A 7,179-nucleotide genomic window follows, 5' to 3' on the forward strand; every position below is an offset into this window, starting at 1 on the left:
CTCTCAACCCCCAAGTCCAACTGGGGATCAACAGTACAGGAAAAAGAAGCTACTGAGTCTGAATGCAGCGTCTCTACACAGGTGGTCCCCTCTTCTGTTGGTACACAGGTGGTCCCCTCTTCTGTTGGTACACAGGTGGTCCCCTCTTCTGTTGGTACACAGGTGGTCCCCTCTTCTGTTGGTACACAGGTGGTCCCCTCTTCTGTTGGTACACAGGTGGTCCCCTCTTCTGTTGGTACTCAGGTGGTCCCCTCTTCTGTTGGTACACTGGTGGTCCCCTCTTCTGTTGGTACTCAGGTGGTCCCCTCTTCTGTTGGTACTCAGGTGGTCCCCTCTTCTGTTGGTACACTGGTGGTCCCCTCTTCTGTTGGTACACTGGTGGTCCCCTCTTCTGTTGGTACACAGGTGGTCCCCTCTTCTGTTGGTACACAGGTGGTCCCCTCTTCTGATGGTACACTGGTGGTCCCCTCTTCTGATGGTACACTGGTGCTCTCAGGTTAGACGCCACAGTCATAAGTATCTGTCAATGTCCACTACTGTGTGGGGAGTCATAGAGATGTAGGGTGCCTGTGATCGTGTCAGAGAAATATCTGAATAGATTAAATAGATCTGAATTCATACATCTGATTACGTTGTAAGATATCAGTGAGAGTTTATGCCGCCTAACAAAAGTACACATGGGCAAATGTCAAAGGTTTCTGCACATGTCGTAATTTCTAGCTAGCCAACCAGCAACTTACTAACTGCCAACCAGACAGCCTGCCAGGCCTTATGCCACATTCAAGTGCTGGTCGGAACTAGGAATGCTAACTGGTTGAATGTAGCATATGTATAACTAAAACCTATTAGCAAGTCTGACATTTCCGATTTGCACATGAATGGGGCATCACTGCCGATTTATTTTGCTTGCTGGCATTTGTGCCGTGTTTAACCAATTTGCAGCCTCCGAGTCGGTTGCACACACACACGGTTCAATTGCAAAGTTGTCTCAATCATTTAACTTCTACATCGGTGTTGTAGGAGGTCAACGTTTCCACAATGCATTAGACAGACGGAGTGGTTTATTTTATATTGACCTTGGTAGCCATGTTTGTTGCTAGCATAAATGCTCAAATGGGGCACGCTTTATTACAGTGCACTTTTATATATCCCCCAGCAATAATACATTTTTTGTTTTTACAGCATGTCCAACTATATTTGTGATAAATGGAGTCTTAGACATTTTTCCTGATTCAGTAGGGACCCAGATATTTAGCTAGCTAGCTACGCAAACAAATGTTACACTAGTTCGAGTCATCCACATCTTGTAGGCTATAACTACCATTAGTGCCCCCCCTCCCCCCTTAAGCTACCTAGCCATAATGTAACGTTTTATATTTAAGCATTAAGGCACCTTGGGGGTTTGTGATATGGCCAATATACCACGGCTAAGGGCTGTTCTTTACATGACACAACGTGGAGTGCCTGGATACAGCCCTTAGCTGTGGTATATTGGCCATATATCACAAACCCCCAAGGTGCCTTACTGCCAATTATAAAGGGGGATACCAAGTCAGTTGTACAACAATGCCTTCAACTGAAATGTGTATTTCGCATTTAAGGGGGCTGCCTTAATTGACATCCACGTCTTCGGAGCCCGAGGAACAGTGGGTTAACTGCCTTGCTCAGGGGTTGAACGACAGATTTTTACCTTGTCAGCTCAGGGATTCGATCCAGCAACCTTTCGGTTACTGGCCCAATGCTCTAACCAATAAACTGGTTACCAATGAAATGAGAGCAGTAAAAATACATGTTTTGTCATTGCCATGGTATATACCTTTACCTTTTAGTCATTTAGCAGACGCTCTTATCCAGAGCGACTTACAGTAGAGGGCATACATTTTATTACATTTTCAATACTGGTCCCTGTGGGAATCGAACCCACAACCCTGGCGTTGCAAGCACCATGCTCTACCAACTGAGCTACAAATACAAAATAATTCATATCAGTAGGAGCAGGTCAGCCTATAGCTTACAGCACCATGAACGTGACCATATCCCTGGCCAACGGCAGTAGCTCAGACAGCTTCATCCCAAGGCCGATGTCCACATACCCCAGACCTCCCTCATCCCCATACTACTGTTCCCGTATGTCCTGCTTGCCCATCAGGAGGGCCCACTGAAGCTCCCCTCCTGCATTACCCTAGGGTGCCGGTGGAGGGCTGGCAGGTCATCCAAAATAGACAAAGCAAGGATATTTGTAAACTATGTGCTTGTAACATTTGTTCGGGGTTTGGTAGGGCACTGGGTAAGCCATTCTCATACAAAACATAATAGCCCTGTCCCAGTTCTGCGTGACAGCATTTGTTTCACCCCTAAAGGAAATTATATTGATATGTTTTAGATGTCATCCACCATAGATTTAAAGAGTTCATGTATAGAGAGAAGCACATCATAGACCAGGGCTATATGTTTTATATGAGGATGTGGGATGTTTCCATATTTTTCCCTTCCATTTAATTTAATTACATTTCTTACAAAGTTGTTCTTAGTTAAAATACTTTTTTTTTTACATAAATATTATTTGAACCAATCTTACTCTGATTAAGCAATTGTTGATTGTTTTGGAATAGCAGGACATAAAGTACCTCATACTGTACTCATATTGAAGAGACAGGTTGAAGATACAGGAGGAGGTTAAAGAGGAACCCTGTCGTCACAGAAAAATGTTTATCGGACGTCGCTCTTAATATTGGTTTGATGTCACTCACAATGTCGGTGGCTACACAATGTTGTTGTGAGCGTCTTATAGAATCCTGGTGGAGATGAGGAACCAATAGTACAAAAAGCTTTTAGCAAATACTGTATGCCTACATTTCTTCACATTCTGTAATACAAGGTGACTGTACTGATTGCTAGACTGATTAATTGGGACACAGCTCGAATTATAGGTTTGGTTTGTTAATAGGTCACAATTGAATACGTTTTTAGTAACGTTTTCAACAACTTTCTTTTGAAACAAGTCGTGATTGCTGTGTTAAACAGAAAATATTATCCAACTGTCTCCTGAGGCGTACATATAGAGCAAGTTGCAGCAGTCCTCTTAATCCTATATCAGACAGTATACCAAATGTATCAGCCAATCAGCATTCAGGGCCCGAACCACCCAGTTTATAATACTAGCTTGCTAACAGTCGATTTAAGTTATTGAGGGGCCATTGCCAGATACAATGTTGCAGATCATCTTCTACTCGCCTAGCCTCACATCTCGACAAATGTTATATTGTTCGATTTGATATTCATAAACATTTTTTTTTTTCTGGCAGGTTAAAGCTGATTTGTTACATACTCTGTGGTCAGTTTTAGGTAGACCCAATGATGTATATAAACCCTGGATTGCTGATGCTATTTATTGGCCATTGAGGCTTTGAAGCCACCGGTTGACCATATTGGCACTCCATAGAAGGAGCAGTCCTCCATAGGAATTAATGGAATTCTGCAGTACTTCAATTATGTTTCAAGGACAATATTCATTATACAGTATTTAAGTATTAACAAGATTCAACAACTGAGACATAAGCTGAACAAGTTCCACAGACGTGACTAACAGACATTGAATAATGTGTCCCTGAACAAAGGTGGGGGTCAAAAGCAACAGTAAGTATCTGGTGTGGCCACCAGCTGCGTTAAGTACTGCAGTGCATCTCCTCATGGACTGCACCAGATTTGCCAATTCTTGCTGTGAGACGTTACCCCACTCTTCCACCAAAGCACCTGCAAGTTCCCGGTCATTTCTGGGGGGAATGGCCCTAGCCCTCACCCTCCGATCCAACAGGTCCCAGATGTGCTCAATGGGATTGAGATCCGGGCTTTTCGCTGGCCATGACAGAACACTGACATTCCTGTCTTGCAGGAAATCATGCACAGAACGAGCAGTATGGCTGGTGGCATTGTCATGCTGGAGGGTCATGTCAGGATGAGCCTGCAGGAAGGGTCCACATGAGGGAGGAGGATGTCTTTCCTGTAACGCACAGCGTTGAGATTGAGCTTGTTGTCATTGTAGGCAGTCTGATGATGCTGTGACACACTGCCCCAGACCATGACGGACCCTCCACCTCCAAATCAATCCCGCTCCTGAGTACAGGCCTCGGTGTAACGCTCATTCCTTCGATGATAAACGTGAATCCGACCATCACCCCTGGTGAGACAGAACAGCGACTGGTCAGTGAAGAGCACTTTTTGCCAGTCCTGTCTGGTCCAGCGACGATGGGTTTGCCCATAGCCGACGTTGTTGCCGGTGATGTCTGGTGAGGACCTGCCTTACAACAGGCCTACAAGCCCTCAGTCCAGCCTTTCTCAGCCTATTGCGGACAGCCTGAGCACTGATGGAGGGATTGTGCATTTCTGGTGTAACTCTGGCAGTTGTTGTTGCCATCTTGTACCTGTCCCGCAGGTGTGATGTTCAGATATAGTGATCCTGTGCAGGTGTTGTTACACGTGGCCTGCCACTGCGAGGACGATCAGCTGTCCATCCTGTCTCCCTGTAGTGCTGTCTTAGGCACCTCACAGTACGGACATTGCAATTTATTGCCCTGCCCACATCTGTAGTCCTCATGCCTTCTTGCACCATGCCTAAGGCACGTTCATGCAGATGAGCAGGGATCCTGGGCATCTTTCCTTTGGTATTTTTCAGAGTCAGTCGAAAGGCCTCTCTAGTGTCCTAGGTTTTCATAGCTGTGACCTTAATTGCCTACCATCTGTAAGCTGTTAGTGTCTTAATGACCTTTCCAGGTGCATGTTCATGAATTGTTTATGGTTCATTGAACAAGCATGGGAAACAGTGTTTAAACCCTTTACAATGAAGATCTGTGAAGTTATTTGGATTTTTACGAATTATCTTTGAAAGACGGTCCTGAAAAAGGGGACGTTTCTTTTTTTGCTGAGTTTACTTTAAGGAGCATTTTTATGTTTAGCTCATATCCCTACCCCTACCATATGTTTAGCTCATACCCCTACCGCGGTCAACGGCACTGCACCCCCCACAGCTACTCGCCCAAGCCTTCCCCATTTCTCCTTCTCCCAAATCCAGTCAGCTGATGTTCTGAAAGAGCTGCAAAATCTGGACCCCTACAAATCAGCCGGGCTTGACAATCTGGACCCTTTATTTCTAAAATTATCTGCCGAAATTGTTGCAACCCCTATTACTAGCCTGTTCAACCTCTCTTTCGTGTCGTCTGAGATTCCCAAAGATTGGAAAGCAGCTGCGGTCATCCCCCTCTTCAAAGGGGGGGACACTCTTGACCCAAACTGCTACAGACCTATATCTATCCTACCCTGCCTTTCTAAGGTCTTCGAAAGCCAAGTCAACAAACAGATTACCGACCATTTCGAATCCCACCGCACCTTCTCCGCTATGCAATCTGGTTTCAGAGCTGGTCATGGGTGCACCTCAGCCACGCTCAAGGTCCTAAATGATATCGTAACCGCCATCGATAAGAAACAATACTGTGCTGCCGTATTCATTGACCTGGCCAAGGCTTTCGACTCTGTCAATCACCACATACTCATCGGCAGACTCAACAGCCTTGGTTTCTCAAATGATTGCCTCGCCTGGTTCACCAACTACTTCTCAGATAGTTCAATGTGTCAAATCGGATGGCTTGTTGTCCGGACCTCTGGCAGTCTCTATGGGGGTGCCACACGGTTCAATTCTTGGGCCAACTCTTTTCTCTGTGTACATCAATGATGATGCTCTTGCTGCTGGTGAGTCTCTGATCCACCTCTACGCAGATGACACCATTCTGTATACTTCTGGCCCTTCTTTGGACACTGTGTTAACAACCCTCCAGACGAGCTTCAATGCCATACAACTCTCCTTCCGTGCCCTCCAACTGCTCCTAAATACAAGTAAAACTAAATGCATGCTCTTCAACCGATCGCTACCTGCACGCCCATCCAGCATCACTACTCTGGACGGTTCTGACTTAGAATATGTGGACAACTACAAATACCTAGGTGTCTGGTTAGACTGTAAGCTCTCCTTCCAGACTCACATCAAACATCTCCAATCCAAAGTTAAATCTAGAATTGGCTTCCTATTTCGCAACAAAGCATCCTTCACCCATTCTGCCAAACATACCCTCGTAAAACTGACCATCCTACCGATCCTCGACTTCGGCGATGTCATTTACAAAATAGCCTCCAATACTCTACTCAATAAACTGGATGCAGTCTATCACAGTGCCATCTGTTTTGTCACCAAAGCCCCATATACTACCCACCACTGCGACCTGTACGCTCTCGTTGGCTGGCCCTCGCTTCATACTCGTCGCCAAACCCACTGGCTCCAGGTCATCTACAAGACCCTGCTAGGTAAAGTTCCCACTTATCTCCGCTCACTGGTCACCATAGCAGCACCCTCCTGTAGCACGCGCTCCAGCAGGTATATCTCTCTGGTCACCCCCAAAGCCAATTCCTCCTTTGGCCGTCTCTCCTTCCAGTTCTCTGCTGCCAATGACTGGAACGAACTACAAAAATCTCTGAAACTGGAAACACTTATCTCCCTCACTAGCTTTCAGCACCAGCTGTCAGAGCAGCTCACAGATCACTGCACCTGTACATAGCTCATCTATAATTTAGCCCATACAACTACCTCTTCCCCTACTGTAAATATTTATTTTGCTCCTTTGCACCCCATTATTTATATTTCTACTTTGCACTTTCTTCCACTGCAAATCTACCATTCCAGTGTTTTACTTGCTATATTGTATTTACTTCGCCACCATGGCCTTTTTTTGCCTTTACCTCCCTATCTCACCTCATTTGCTCACATTGTATATAGACTTATTTTTCTGCTATATTATTGACTGTATGTTTGTTTTACTCCATGTGTAACTCTGTGTCGAACTGCTTTGCCAGGTCGCAATTGTAAATGAGAACTTGTTCTCAACTTGCCTACCTGGTTAAATAAAGGTGAAAATAAAATTAAAATTAAAAATATAATTTAAAAGTATGCATTAAGTTGTCTGTAATAGAATACACGTGTCAACAACGAATGTAGACAAAAGCTTTTCTATAGCTTCTAAAATACTATGTTTCACAATTCAGGACTGCGTGGTGGCTTCAATATAGAACTACACTCCAGGGGTTAAACATATAATTTGGTACACCACCCCGTTCCCGAAAATGGATTGCTCCTAC

Source organism: Salmo salar, chromosome 08, assembly GCF_965601325.2.
Source record: "Salmo salar chromosome 08, fSalSal1, whole genome shotgun sequence".
NCBI classification, from domain to species: Eukaryota; Metazoa; Chordata; class Actinopteri; order Salmoniformes; family Salmonidae; genus Salmo; species Salmo salar.